Source organism: Acomys minous, assembly GCF_964271855.1.
Source record: "Acomys minous genome assembly, chromosome: 5".
Taxonomy (NCBI): domain Eukaryota; kingdom Metazoa; phylum Chordata; class Mammalia; order Rodentia; family Muridae; genus Acomys; species Acomys minous.
In genome coordinates, this window is record NC_140494.1 from 115,782,348 (window position 1) to 115,796,757 (window position 14,410).

At 47.3% G+C, this 14,410-nt stretch overlaps 1 protein-coding gene and 1 long non-coding RNA gene across 2 annotated transcripts in view; one reads left to right on the top strand and one right to left on the bottom strand.

Annotated features, from left to right (window-relative positions):
* Positions 1–2,559, top strand: part of HMG20A (high mobility group 20A) — an 89,046-nt gene extending 86,487 nt beyond the window's left edge. The window contains exon 10 of the mRNA XM_084782300.1: positions 229–2,559. The gene's annotated coding sequence lies outside the window, so the exon portion shown is untranslated. The remainder of the gene's footprint in view (positions 1–228) is intronic.
* A 10,784-nt stretch (positions 2,560–13,343) lies between these two features.
* On the bottom strand, positions 13,344–14,102 carry LOC311597416. The gene is made up of 2 exons (XR_014779225.1): positions 13,721–14,102; positions 13,344–13,545 (listed from the first exon to the last, which is right to left on the bottom strand). It is a non-coding gene; the product is annotated as an uncharacterized lncRNA (long non-coding RNA).
* Positions 14,103–14,410: the final 308 nt, after the last annotated feature.

Consider the following 14,410-nt stretch of genomic DNA (forward strand, 5'->3'; position numbering starts at 1 on the left):
AAAAAAAAAGAAAGAAAGAAAGAAAAAGGAAAAGAAAAGAAAGAAAGAAAGAAATGTCTATAATATTTTACTGATGACACCTGCAGCTTTATGAGTTCATTATTTTATATTTTTCCCTGTTATACCCCTCTCAAAAATCAAACAAGGCATGTTTAAATCCATAACCCTAGCTCCTTCTGATCGGCAGTTACCTTTTTGGGCCATTTTTTCCCCCTCTCTATTCTACAGGTCTTAGTGCACCAAGATGGAATGCATTCACTTGTGCAGAATGAAAGCCATCCATGAACATACCAACTGAGATGGGCCGAGGACGCCAGATCCCTCCCTGTGAAACAACTGTCAGTACATGAAATGCCTTCACCCCGGGAAGCTGTGTGAAGGAGCAGCAACGCCCGATGTGTGAGCTCTGTAGCATTGCCCTTTGTGAAGCTCTGAAAGTGTACAGCCCCTCACTGTCCTCGAAGACTTCTCAGAATCCTCTCATTTCCATTTCTGCTGAAGTGGATCTGCATATATTCTCCTGACAGTGGTGACCTGAGACTGACATCTCCCTTTCCTCTACAGCAGAAAGGAAGATTTCTCACTGTTACAGGTCCACTCCAGTTTTCTTACCTAGATGTCACTTTTTTAAAAGCCTCTGCGGGGACTGCTTTCCTTCACTCCCACCAAGTTATATGGCTCCATTTCCTGACCTCTGGGCTATATTGCTCAGCAGGGCTCTGAAGGAGAATTCTCATTGGATGGCCCAATCTTCTCCCATCACTGCCCTGCTGTGACTCCAAAGAAGGGAGCATCGTGTTGACAGTGCCCTGTGGAGTGAGGCAGTGTTTCATGCCCTATGTGGTGCCCAGTGGGTGCCAGCCCTCAGCAGGCTCTGTGACTGCTGCCCTGAAGGACAATGCTCCCTCCTTTCTTCTTGGTCCTGCCTGCTGGTTCTCTGAGCATTGCTCCTGCTCAGACACGGAGTCCCAGCCACAGCAAGGCTCTTCAGTCCCCATCTGCTGGCAGTGTCTTGTGGAGCACTTTTGCCGAGGAAAAGGTCATGGGTAAAGAGGGAGGGTGGGGAAGTAATATACATTTGGTGTTGGAAACCAGTCCAAATGTTTGACTAAGTGGAGGCTGAGCAGCTCTGTCTTCAGATCTGGGCATTAAGATCACGAGAGCTTCTTTGGAAGAAGTCCCTTGAGCTGACAAAAGGGTGCAGTGGGATCCACTTGTGTTTTGTCTTCCTCGCTAGCCACTAACTGCCAAATCTATGGAATCTATGTGGAAAAGACAGGCTTCCTTCCCTCCCTCTCCTTAATAAGGGATTTTTGTTTAACCACAAAAACAAACAGATTCTATTTCTCTCCTCAGGGTTGGAGTTGGGTTTGGTTTGGTTTGGTTTGGCTTTTGACTTTTCTCTTATGCTCTAGAGCACAAGGATTAAAGTGGCAGCTGAGATCTTTGGAACCAAAGCAGAGCACGCTGAGCCCGTTATCTAGGCACTAGGCCACCAAAGGCAGGGGGATGGCGTTTGGTCCCTCACAGTATGCCCGTAAGCCAGGGCCCAATCCAGAGCCCCGAGCCCGCGGCTGCACCATCCTGTCTTCTCCTGTGTGCTTTATTAGGTTGTCCAAAGGAAGCAGCAGTAGCAACAATAGAGTTATGTGAACACATCACACTTCGTGCACTGAAGCCTGCACACCACGCATTTAGAAAAAGACCCCTTCATCGCTGCTGCACAGCCACCAGCTCCGCTGCCTGTGTACTGTCCTGGCTCCCTGCCCTCATCGGCTGTTTTTGCCACATAGATCACTTGCCTGCTAAGTCCGAGCTAGAACTCACTGTCTGTGGCAGAAGGACACCCAAGCTGGCTCTGAGAGCTTATGTCTGCCTTCTGCCAGATGCTTCCTGTCCTTCCCTCCTTCCGCCTCCGACTGCCGTTTCTCTCTGTGTGCTGTTCTGTGCCGCTTCCATGGCACTGATTTTACAGCCAGATAAAGCTGTGGCATGGTCCAAAGATCATCATTCCCCTCCTTCTAGATGTGACCCCTCATTTTGTCTAGGTGCACTTGCATAGCCGGAATCCAGGAGGATACATAGCAAGAAAATCTCCAGGGTGGAGTCCTTGTCACAGCAGGAGCTTCCTTTCAAGCAGTGCCTCTCCCAGTAGCTGGACACCTACGTTATGGTGGCTAGGATTCAGTCACCTCCCCTCCCCTCCAATGCTCAACACAGAGGAGGTGGTCAGGGTACAGGCTGGCACAAGAATTTGTTTCCAGGTTGGTTCATAGTTGATTATGCGCCTACATGCCGTCCTCAAGAAATAAGTAGTCGCCCCGCTCAGTGTTACGCGTTTCCTTCTTGCTTTTTATTAAACACAGGAGCAGCTGGAGAAGGGAGATGAGGATTTTATTTCTGACAAGTTTTAGAAAAAGAAATATTGTGTACATGTGTTTGGAACTGTTGAATTGCCAGGTTTCTGTACAAGTGTTTTGTAATTAAACTTTTAGATTTTCTTTAAGAAGTTGATGTGCTTGCCTGACATTTGTCTCATTAAAACTTTTCTGTGTTGAATCCATGTGACCAGTTTTGCTTAGATTGTAACAAGGAAGTTCTGCTTCTGCTTCCTCCTCTGAGACTTCGTCAGCTCTCCATTAATCAAGTCTGTTAGGCTTTCAGAGCACTCACACGTTCATTTTACTAATTGCTTATTCAAAACCCATCTTTACCTGTTTGACAGTGCAGTGCTTTCAGTGTTCATTAGAACAATACCGTGAGTTCTAATTCGTTTTATGTGGCAGTGTATTCCGGAGGCAATATGAAGGATGTTTTTAAGCCAGTGACTCTGCACTCCCTTGTTAGCTGATCTTTTGACAGAAGAAATGTTGTGCTTCAATTTCTGCTTTTTAAAAATAACCACACTTACCAATCAAAATATTTTTAGAGAGATTTGTGAATTTCTACCGTGCTTTTGAAATCTTAAGGATGAGGCAGTCTTGCTTTCCAGAGCTCTCCTCTGCTCCTGAAGGGCAGGTGTGTGGCACGGGGCAAGCCTTGCACTGTGTCATCTCAGGCCCCTCTTCTGACATCACAAGGGCCTCGGCTTTCTTACAGTAGTGGTAGAGGCTAGATTTTGGTCAAAGAAACCACCATACTTTGAAAAGTGCCAAGAATTATCATGGTACCAGAGTTAGGACTGGGTTTGATTACATATAACAGAAACCCAAATCAACAGTGGTTGAAATCAGAAGTGTGTCTCTCTCTCATAAAACAGTGTGCCAGAAAAAGCCTGCCCAAGATTGACACAGAGGTTCCTGTCTGTACCACAACATAGCGTGTCTCTCAAGGTCACCTTGTGCTCCAACATAGCTACTTGGCCAGCGGCCATCCCTTTGAAATTCCTGGCAGCACGAAGAGGAGGAGACAAGGACAAAACGGGCAAGCCTGACATCCCAGAGTCTTCCCTGGAAATCACCCTCCACACTTCCGCTCACAGCACTGTAGCTGGCTGGTAAAGAATCCTAGAAACATCACTGTGGACATAAGTTTTAGTAGGAGAGAGGGAAAAAATGAACTTAGAGTGGGCAACAGAAATTCTCCTATACCCATGAATGCTACATTGTTTCTCCTTTGCTTCATCGCTGTTTGAAAATAACCACATATTTCTTAGGACTCTATTTGTTTTTCCCAACAGCTGGGAAACAAACTGGTTTCAGTGTGAGTTGGCACTTCCTGTTCACACCTTAGCTTCTCCCCAGCTTCAGCAGCTGGTGGCCATGCTTGGTAAAAGTCAACAGCAGCAGGTGGTAATGCTTGCCCAGATAGCACGCTCTTTCCCTAACTGCTCTGGAATCGGGTTAAAACAACACCACAATGGTCTCTCCCTGAGGGTGGGGGTATTGAAGTATTGTTTGGTGGAAAAGCTGGAACTACTTCCTGCTTTGTAAAACTTTTTCCTGCCCCCACCAGGACTTCTAAGTTAGATGTTTTTTTCTCTAAGTTGTTGATTTACCCTTGTCACAAAGCATGCACTCAGATAGAGATAGAGATATAGACTTTAAAATACCTGCGGGTGTAAACACTGCCTTGCATGGAAAGAGGGATTAAAAGAAGCATCAGATGAACATGCTGTCTGCCTGCTCAACCAGAAACTATTTCATGGGACTATGTGTCTTTGGGGAAGTCTCTGGCCAGAAACAGGAATGTAAGTTACAAAGAGGAGCCTAAGGACATAGCATTGGGAAATTAAGAGCAGGCAATGCGAGTTTTCTGAAGGAGTTTTGTGAATATCCGTAGGGCTGGATCAGTGCGAAGCCATAAGGCATATTTCTGGAGCTGGAAAGATGGCTCTGTAGTTAAAAGCACCAACTGGCTGCTCTTCCAGAAGGGCTTGGATCCCCAGAACCCACACTGTGGCTTACAACTGTCTGTAACTCCAGTTCCATGCGACCTGACATCCTCTGGTGGCTTCTGCACAGGCATGCAGGTGGCGCACATACATCACATACATGCCAGCAAAACACACAATAAAAACTGATAAAGACTAGTGGGAGTCAGCAGAGGGGTACTTAAATAGTTCTGACATAGGGCAGCTTGAATTCAGTTTCAAATGTGGGAATAACTTTGTGAGTGTGTGTGTGTGTGTGTGTAGGCCAGAGGGTAGGGTCTTCCTGGACTGTTCTCTCTCTCTCTCTCTCTCTCTCTCTCTCTCTCTCTCTCTCTCTCTCTCTCTGAGATTGGACTTATCTTTACTGGTTGAACTGGATTTGATTGCATTCAACAGATTGTTGAATCCAAATCAACAATGACTTAATTAAGAAGTGTCTCTCTAGGCCAGGCATAGTAGCTCACACCTGTAGTCCCATCACTCAGGAGGCAGAGGCAGGCAGATCTCTGAGTATAGCCAGTGCTAGCCAGAGAAATCCTGTCTTGAAAAACAAAAACAGGACCGGGCATGGTGGCATATGCCTTTAATCCCAGCACTTGGGAGGCAGAGGCAGGAGGATTGCTATGAGTTTAAGGCCAGCCTGGTCTACAAAGTGAGTCAAGGACAGCCAAGGCTACACAGAGAGACCCTGTCTTGAAAAACAAAAACAAAACAAAACAAAAAAACCCAAGCCTGTAATTCCAGCACTCTGGGAGGTAGAAGCAGGTGATCTTTGTGAGTTCAAAGCCAACCTGATCTACAAAACAAGTCCAGGACAACACAGAGAAATCCTGTCTCAAAAAAAGAAAGAAAGAAAAAGTGTCTCATTTAAAAATGCAAAAACAAGAGAGAAGGATGCCAAAAGAGCCATTCCAAGACAGGCCTGGAAGACCTATCTGTGTCACTATGTGCCCTCTTTCTCAAGGTCGTGCAGCATTCCAACGTAGCACCTTGGCAGGCATGTTCTGAGTCTACTTGTCTTTCCCTTCTCCCCAGAGCTAAGATTGCAGACATGCGCCATCATAGCATGGCTTTTACGCGGTGCCAGGGATCTGAACTCAGGTCCTCATGCAGGTATTTTACCAACTGAAATGAAACACCTCCCCAGCCCTGAGGTAACCTTTTTCCTTTAAATTCTTTGGCACCTTTTAGGCACTGGGGAGATGGATCAGTGGTTAAGAGCACTGACTGCTTTTCCAGAGGACCCCAGTTCAGGTTTCAACACCCACATGGTGGCTCACAACCACCAATAACTCCAGCCCCCGGGGGATCTCACACCTTCTGGTCTTGAGTAATAGCCATGCAGCTGACGCACAGCCATGCATGCGGAGTAAACATCCGCATGCAAACCTATGATGTAATGTGGTCGTTTTCACACTGATAACCTTTCTCGGCCCCTCCCACTCCTCCTGGACTTCTTCTTCCCAACATGTTCCTCTCTCATGCACACTAGACAAACCTTTACTACTGAGCTACACTCCCTGCTTCCTGTAGTCTGTGTATTTTGTTTGCTTGCTTATGGGGTGACCTACAAATTCATGCGTCACCCCTTGCATGGGGTCCCTGCTTTCACTGGATTGTTCCCATTTAAAATACGTGCTGCTGACATGAGAATGGGAGAGTTTTTCTGTGGGTTAAACTAGTTAAGCCACATATAGCAGCTAGAACGGTGCCTGTCATAGAGTGCAGAACACATACAAACTTACAATATTTTTTTGGAAAACACAGGCAAAAGAGAAGCAACAGCTAGACACACTGTAAGCTGAGTCAGTCTGTTCTGCTTTTTATATGACTTCTATCATTGAGTTTGTACCACAGCTTTATATTTCACCCATTTTATAGGTAAGTGAATGAAGACTTGGGGCATGGCATGGTAAGTAATTTGCACAGTTATGGAGCTAGTAATAAGTAGGGTTTTGTTTTGTTTTTAAAGACAGAATCTTACAGCAATCTGCCTGTCCCTGTGTCCTGAGTGTTGGCATTAGAGGCCTGGCCTATACCACCACACCAGCCCCAAGTGGTCCTTTTTTGTTGTTTGTTTGCTTGGGGGTTTTGTTTTGGGGTTTTGGTTTTTCACAATAGGGTTTCTCTGTATATTCTTGGAGGTCCTGGAACTCACTCTGTAGACCATGCTAGCCTGGAACTCAGAGATTCACCTGCCCCTACCTCCCAAGTGCTGGGTTAAAGGTGTGTGGCACCACCCAGCATTTTATAAATATTTAGTTCTAAATCCACATTCTAACCATAACCACACTGTTACTGAGATTTTTTTTTTCAAGTGTTTTTGTTTGGGGGTTTGTCTGTTTGGGTTTTTGTTTGGAATCACATGTAGCCCAGGCTGGCCTAGGTTGCAAGGATAATCAAGTTCCTTAGAGCTGGGATTATAGGTGTGTTCCACCATGCTGGACTGTTCCAGAGATACTCAGTGAGACAATGTGGATTCAGGGCAGCATCAGAGCCTGGGGGCGGGAGGGGTCTAAGAACTGCATATTAAATAGTGAAGGTCTTTGTGTCACCTGCTGTTGTAGGTCCCAGACCTATAGGGTTTATATGCTGCTGAGAGGAGAGACCTGCCCTAGCCATTGGCCAGGCATAAGAAATGATATGAATTAAGGCAGAGGAAAAGTCTTTCTCAAAAACTATCTGTGGGCCAGGTGTGGCAGCCCAAGCCTTTAATCTCAACACTGGGGAGGCAGAGGCAGGTGGATCTCTGTGAATTCCAGGCCAGCCTGGTCTACAAATGAGTCCAAGACAGCCAGGGCTCTGTTACACAAAGAAACCTTGCCTCAAAATCCAAAAACAAAACTATCCCTTTTGGAGAAAAATTGATTTGAAGGAGCCAGTAAGACTGAGGGAATCATAAGGTCAGGACCCTGAGGCAGGAAGGGGAGGAGGAGGAAGAGCAGTGTGAGGCGTAGGGACTGGAGCCAGCAATCATTCAGAGCCTTGTAAGGAAGCAATGGGAGCCATCATAAACTGGAACTTAGCTTGTGGACAGATTTCACTACTAGTGAGGAACAGATATATTTTCAAGTGTGCTTCGATGCTGTGAGGAGAATTTCAAGGAAGCAAGAGAAGAATCAAGAAAACAGAGCTCGGTAGGAGCAGCACACACCTTTAATCTCAGCGCACAGAGTCAGAGGCAAGTCGATCTCTGTGAGTTAAAGGCCAGCCTGGTCTACATAGTGAGTCTCAGGACAGCCTGTGCTACCTAGTGAGACCCTGTCTCAAGAAAGAAAGAAAGAAGAAAAAGAAAGCTGACACATGACTCCAATGAGAAGTGACAGCTATGGCAGTTGGGGTGGAAAAGAGCCAATAGACTCAAGATTAAGCTAGTATTATAATGGACCGAAGGTGCTAAGAGACTGTACATAAATGAAAAAACAGAAGACTAAGAAATGATTCCATGAAGGTGACTCAGTAATAAAGCATTTGGTTAGCAAGCACAAGTCCTGAGTTTGAACTCCAGCAATACCTGGATACACAGACACACTGATTTCTAGCATTTGGGTGTTAGCAACTGGGCCATGAACTGGGTGCTATTGCCTGAGATGGGGCAGACCTAGAGACAAAATGTTGTGACGGAAAAGTGCAGGACTCTGTTTTGAGACTGGGGGTGTAGCTCAGTTGGCTGAGTGCTTGCCTAGTGCACTGAAGTCCCGGCTTTGTCCCAGCAGCACGTAAATCGGACGTGCTATGCAAAGATGTAGTCCCAGCGTTCTGGAGGTTAAGGCCAAAATTCAAAGTTGTCCTCTGCTAGAAGGGGAGTTTGAGGTCAGCCCGCTAAATTATATAGTGAGATACTGTTTGAAAAAACAACAAAAAATTCATTTTAGACTAGGTAAGCTTGAGATTAGCCCTGAGCAGCTGGCTTAAATCTCTCTGCTATCAGTTTGAAGAAAAAAAAAAAATTCCTTTCAGCTCTTAAAAGCCTGTGGTTTCCCTGAGCTTCTAGCGTCAGGTCACTGTTTGCGGACATTCCTCCAGTGCTCAGTGCTTATGTGCACGGAGGCTCACTTACTCAAGCTGCTCAGTCAACTATGAAATTAAGGAATGGTCTCCTTTTTAATTCTTCAAGCTCCTTAGGAAAAGAAAATTTGAAACCTTGCATCTGCCTTTGTTTAAGACTGGCCAAAAGCAGCTGAGTGTTGTAGGATATAAAAATCATACCGTAAGCTGACGGCTGGAAAAGGCTTGGAAGCAATGGAAGCGTGTGCCGGGGAGACTGGCCAGAAATATATTTGGCACCATTTAAAGAAGGGTAATATGAGAAAACGGGAGACGCATCCCAGAGCAAATGGCCTCGGAGATGGTTTTGCCCTCCTCAGCTGGGTCCAAGTAGTGGAATGTGAGGTGATAACCTATTTCTCTCGAGGCTGGTGGATGTTTTAAGTAGCCTTCTAGTCATGAAAGGAGGTCCCCAGTTTTAGTTTTAGTTTTAAGGCAAACTAATGTGGTGACTGGATTTCACTCACTGCTCAGGAGAAAAAAATGTTTTAGATGTAGTCATTCGTTCCATGCTAAGGTTTCCTTGTGGCTTTGGTGGAAAACTGAGGAAGGCCCTCCCCTCTAGGAGCTAGTTCAGGGGACAACAATAAGAAAAAAAAAAAAGATACAAAGGCTAACTAACCACAATGGGGTCTGATAAGTGATCTAACAGCTGTGAGCAAAGTGCTATGGAAAACACAAAGGGGGAGGGTTCAGTTGTGTGCTACAGAGAGGTTCAAAAGGGCTTCGCCCGGACAATGTCTGTAAGCCAGGCACCACAGAGAGAGTTTTGTTGTTGTCATTGTTGTTGTTAAAGAAACTAGAAACAGCCACAGGCACGTAGATCTGTGGTAGAGCACTTGCATAGCGATGTGCAGGGCCCCCAGGTACTGCAGAGACAGTGAGGTGTTTGGGAAGTGGGTTGTAATGAGTTCCGAATGTCATGCTAAGAGACTTTTAATTTGTAGCAGAGGGAAAAATAATCACAGCTAGTTTTTTGCAAAGCAGTTAGCATGAGAAGATAATAAACTAGCTAAGGGGCTTATAGTCATTTTTTTTTTCTTTTGCCATGAATCCTTGTGGCAATCTAGTTAGGGCAATGGACCAGCCCTTCTAAAAGCAATGTTTTCAATTACATTTAAAAAAAAAAAAGGTAAGCTAGATGTGGTAGTGCATGCCTTTAATCCCAGCACTCAGGAGGCAGAGGCAGTTGGATCTCTCTGGAGTTTGAGGGCAGCCTGGTCTACAGAGTAAGTTTCCGGCCAGCCAGAGCTACATAGTGAGACCCTGTCTCAAGACAATAACAAAAAGTTATGAAATCCACTATATTGAAAGATATCAAAAATATTAAAAAATAAAAATGTGTCCTATAGACATGTTTGTGCTCCCTAACAAAGCTCTCCGCAGCATGACTAAGATGGGCTTCTTGGAGAATGCCTGTATCCCAGACAGAGGTAAAGAGAGAACAAAACGGAATGGGAGTTAGAGACAGAAGGGAAGGAAAGAGAAGTCCTGATGGGTAGGCGCACTGGAAAGCCCGGGGGAAGGCAGGCTGGGGCGCGTGGAGCAGCCGGAAGCAAGGGTCTCTGTGGCGATGTAGGTGTGAGTGCTGAAGCATCTCTGCTCATGGGTTCGCTTCTGACAGGTAAATTCAGATGTAGGGTAACATGGGGTAAACATACAGGAAGGTTAGGCCAGGCCACCCACTGAGCTCTACTGCCTCCCCGCCCCGCCCCTACGTAAAGACTTCATGTTTAGCCTTTGCCTTACTACCAGCCTTGACTGTATTTTTTTTTCCTCCCCTTGACACTAAAAGAGCACGTGGACAGAAACAGCGTTTCTACCACCTTAAATCGGTTGGCATCTCTGCAGTTGTTGTAGATGTTCCTGCATAGGATTCCTGCAAGGGAACCAAGCATCTGGAAAGAACACACCAGGCGTTCCTCCTTTTGGCACGGCAGTGTCTGTTCATCTTGGCTGATATTATAGCAAATGCCCTTGAGATATTTACTGCTCGTCTCTTGGAACTGGATGAAAAGCTGGGCGTGGCGGCATAGGATTTTAATCCCAACGCTCGCTTGGCAGAAGCAGGCTGGTCTCTGGGAGTCCAAAGCTAGCCTGGTCTCCGTAGTGAGTTCCAGGCCAGCCAGGGCTACAGAGTGAGACTCTGTCTCAAAATAGGAGAGAGCTGGGTGACAGTCACAGGCCAAACCAAGCACACAGGGCAACTGAACCCACAGGAAAGGCTGGAGACTAGATTATCAACTGTGGTCATGCAAAGAGGGGGTTTGCTCTCGGTGGACTTGACCCACAGCTAAGTGGGGCTAAGATTAATCATGCCTTAATCTTCACTCTGAACCAAAGGACCTTTATACGATCAGGACTATTATGGCAGTAAAGCCTGCTGCAGGATGTGAGGTAATGGACGCCAGGTATTCAGTGACTGACACCTGCTGTTGCTGCGAGGGGCTAGTGTTGAGTGCCTCATCTGAAAGCGAAGAGGCCCAGTTCGTTCTGCAGAAGGAGGCCCTATTGAGTCCTTGGGTTGAAGAGAGTGGAGAGGAAGCGCCCATTTTGAGATTTTCTGTTGCTGAGAAACATAAAATCTTCTGGGAAAGGCCTTTGTTTTTGTTTTAATTAGGTAAAGATTTTACATGCACAGAGCAAGTAGCTGACTCCAGGCTCCAAGCTGTCTCCAGAGGGAAAAAAAGTTTAAAAAAAAAAAATCAATGTGAAGGAACAAGCAAAGACATTTGATAGAGGTAAAGAGGCCTCAGCCCCTTTCCCAGCCCCTCCTTCACCTGGGAGAACTGCCTGATCCCAGGCAACACCTCTGTGGGAGCAGCATCACTTTCCTCTAGTCCTTGTCTGTCAGCTTCCAGGTGTCCCTGCGTCCTGTGCCAGCAGTGCCTAGTGTGAGTTCAGCAGGAAAGGGCGGATGCAGCCCTGGCCCTGGCCCCTTTTCTCCTAACTTGACAGGAGGAGGCCGTGACCTGCCTACAGGATGCTGTTTCACATCCTGGATGTCGTCGCTGGTTCCTGCTTTGCTTGCTGCTCCGGTTTCTTCTACAATCCCATGAGACAGGCGGACTGCAGGGCCGGGAAGGGACCCAAGCCCAGTCTCCCAGGCAGAGAACCCTTTTGGGATGCCTGAGCCTCGGCTTGTCTGCCTTTCAGGGGAGGGGACGGAAGAGCTGCCCACTCTTTCCCAATGCTGGTCTTAAACTCCTGCAGTACACAACAAGCCAGTTCATTGTGTTCTTGGATATAAATATTGATTCTGGTTGATGTTAACATTCTGTTCATAAAAGAATGTAACATATTTCTCTCACACCATATTAGACTGATGTGTTGTTTGGCCAAGAGAAGTCGAGATTTCTGGCTTCTGCAGAAAATGTGGACATTTAAATGCATGCAGCTTTCAGAAGTCAGGGGAGCAGTCTCAGAATAGCAACTAGGGCTTTTGGCTGGCTTCAGCCCTGCACTCCTCCATCCTTGGCTCTTCACTTTACCATTCCTAATCTCTTATAATTAGGAAGATGCTTGGATGTCCACATCTGCTTGCATCAGAAAGGCCTAGAAGGTCAGCTCTGAACATTTTTAATTCCTCTTCCCTTGAGGAAAAGATCTGGGAGGTCTCCTGTTTTTCTTCCCCACTCCACGTGGGAGGGGAGGGCAAAGGCTTCAGACCAGAGGGTGGTCCATCCAAGCATTCCAACCTGGGCCAGACAAGCCCAAGAATAGGATGTGCTGGCCGCCTTGGCAAGGCGAATTCTCCACATTCCACAAGCGCTCTTCACGGGAAATCTAACTCATGAGAAAGTGGAATTCATGATGTGTATGCGTGCGCACTCGGGTGCCAGCACGTCTCACACAGATCCCAGGCCTTCTGGTATTTCGTAAGAGTAGTAGAGCCTATTTCCAGATGTTTGGGAAGGAGGTCCAGGTCGCTGTGCTGTCAGAGGAGGCAGCGCCCTCTGCTGTCTAGACTAGGAAGCACCGCGGTGGAGGGAAAGGACTTGGGGGGGGGGGGCGGGGGACCGGGGAGCCTGGAAAGCTATAGTCTCGGTTTAAAAAAAGAGAAGAAAGAAACATGTTCACGGTGGCAGGCTGGAGGCCTGCATCTCCTTTCTCTTCCCACTGCGAGCCTGCAAGGGACTGGCTGCCCTCAGACTAGCTGGTTCTTTTGATGTTCTGTAACTGCAAGCCAGCCAAAAATGAGGATTTGCAATAAAACTCCAGTCTCCTGCAGCATCTGCTGAGCTAGTTCCTAGGTGAGAAGCAGTAGCTCTGACTTGTTCCTGCAACTTGGCCAGCAAGCCCCAAGCCCAGGCGAGACAATAGGGGCAGCGAGCCCATGAAGAGGCCTCCGGCCCCGGAGGGAGCCCTGTGGCCTCACTGTGCCCCCTGGAAGGCGCTGGCAGAGAGGCCTGCCTGGCTCCGAGGCTTCCAGCAGAGTGGAAGCTGCCATGGCTCAACTCAGGCGTATTGGCATCTCCACCGCCGGGAGCTGGCAACCCAGACAGAGTGGGGCTCCGCCCCTCTGCCCTGTTTGCTGCCAAGAAAGAGGCTCTGCTGTGTTGCCAGAGCCGATTCGCTGGGGGAAGGAAGGGAAACAGCAGAGAGGAAGAGGGAGAAAGAAAGGAGGGGAGAGAGAGGTAGGAAGTGGGAGAGGAGAGAAGGCATAGGAGAGGGAGAAGGGAGAAAGAGGAAGAGGAGAGGGAGGGAGGGAAATGGGTTGAAAGGGAAAGAAAAGAGGAAGAAAGGAAAGGGAGAGAGAAGAGTGTGTGTGTGTGTGTGTGTGTGTGTGTGTGTGTGTGTGTGTGGTGTGCATACGCGTGCACCCAAGCCAGGTGCAGAAGGCTACTGAAGCAAACTTATTGGACAACCTTTCAGTTTTGCAAGAGAAAAAAAAAAGAAGAAGAAGAAGATATAAGACAATCAGTTTCTGTTTTGAGGGGAAGGTTTTTATTTATTTATTTATTTTTGGCAAACTGAGCTCCTCTCTGCTGGGAGAACTGAAAACCCAATCCGCCAAGCAGCCCCTGACAATAATACCCTTCTCTCCCTCTCTGGGACCAATTTCCAGACAGCACAGCAGTCCTGACAAGGTCAACAAGCCGAAGCTGTGAGCACAAGATCTTTATCTATGTGGGAAATAAGAAAATCATTTGACTGATAAAAGGAAATACAATAAATAGCATCTAAATTCCTGGCTGCATTCCCCCGAGCCCCTCCCCTGCAAGAGAAAGTGCCAGGGCAGGAATACAACTGCCACTACAGCAGGTTTAAAAATAGCACACTGCGCACAGCCCTTCCTACCTTCCAGAAAGACTTCATTACCGGGTCCTCAGCCCTGAGCCTGCAGAGCAGCTGCCGGCACTTTCTTACCCCTGCTCTGGATTTTTCTTCTCTGGAAGCGTGAAGGCGGCAGCGGTGTGATACATTTCCCTCCCTGCTAGGCTAGTTTCAGTCCTAGCACGTCTGGCGCGCACAGTGAAAGTCCATTGTATTTAATGGGGTGTTAACTCTGTTTATTCTCTAGGACTTGTGCGGTAATTTTACACTCTGCAAAACTAGCAACTTGAACTAGAAGTGCTTTTCCTCCATCCTCATGCCACTCCAATGGGCCTCTGGCTCCAGGGCCCTTTGCAGGCTTAGCGGGTTTCCAACTGGAACGGCCAAGGTTCTGAGCATGGTGGAAGCTGCTTCCCACGCCTGTTAGTGCTGCTGCGGCCGGAGACGGGTCTGCGTCTCTCAGAGACTCGTTTGTGCCATGTATGAAATGGGAGTTTGAATCTGCCTTCTTTACCTAGAAAAGTGCTTGGCACTGGTCCTCTGGCTCTCAGCTGGTTGCTTTTGTATCTCCTCGGAAGATTGTTCATGGAAGTGACCAGATGATCCCTGCTAGCCTAGATCTTGGAGGAGTCGCCATCAAGGCTGGAGAGATGGCTCGCTGGTTAAGGACACTTGCATGCAGAGAGGACTCTGGTTCCCAGCTCACTGCTGCCT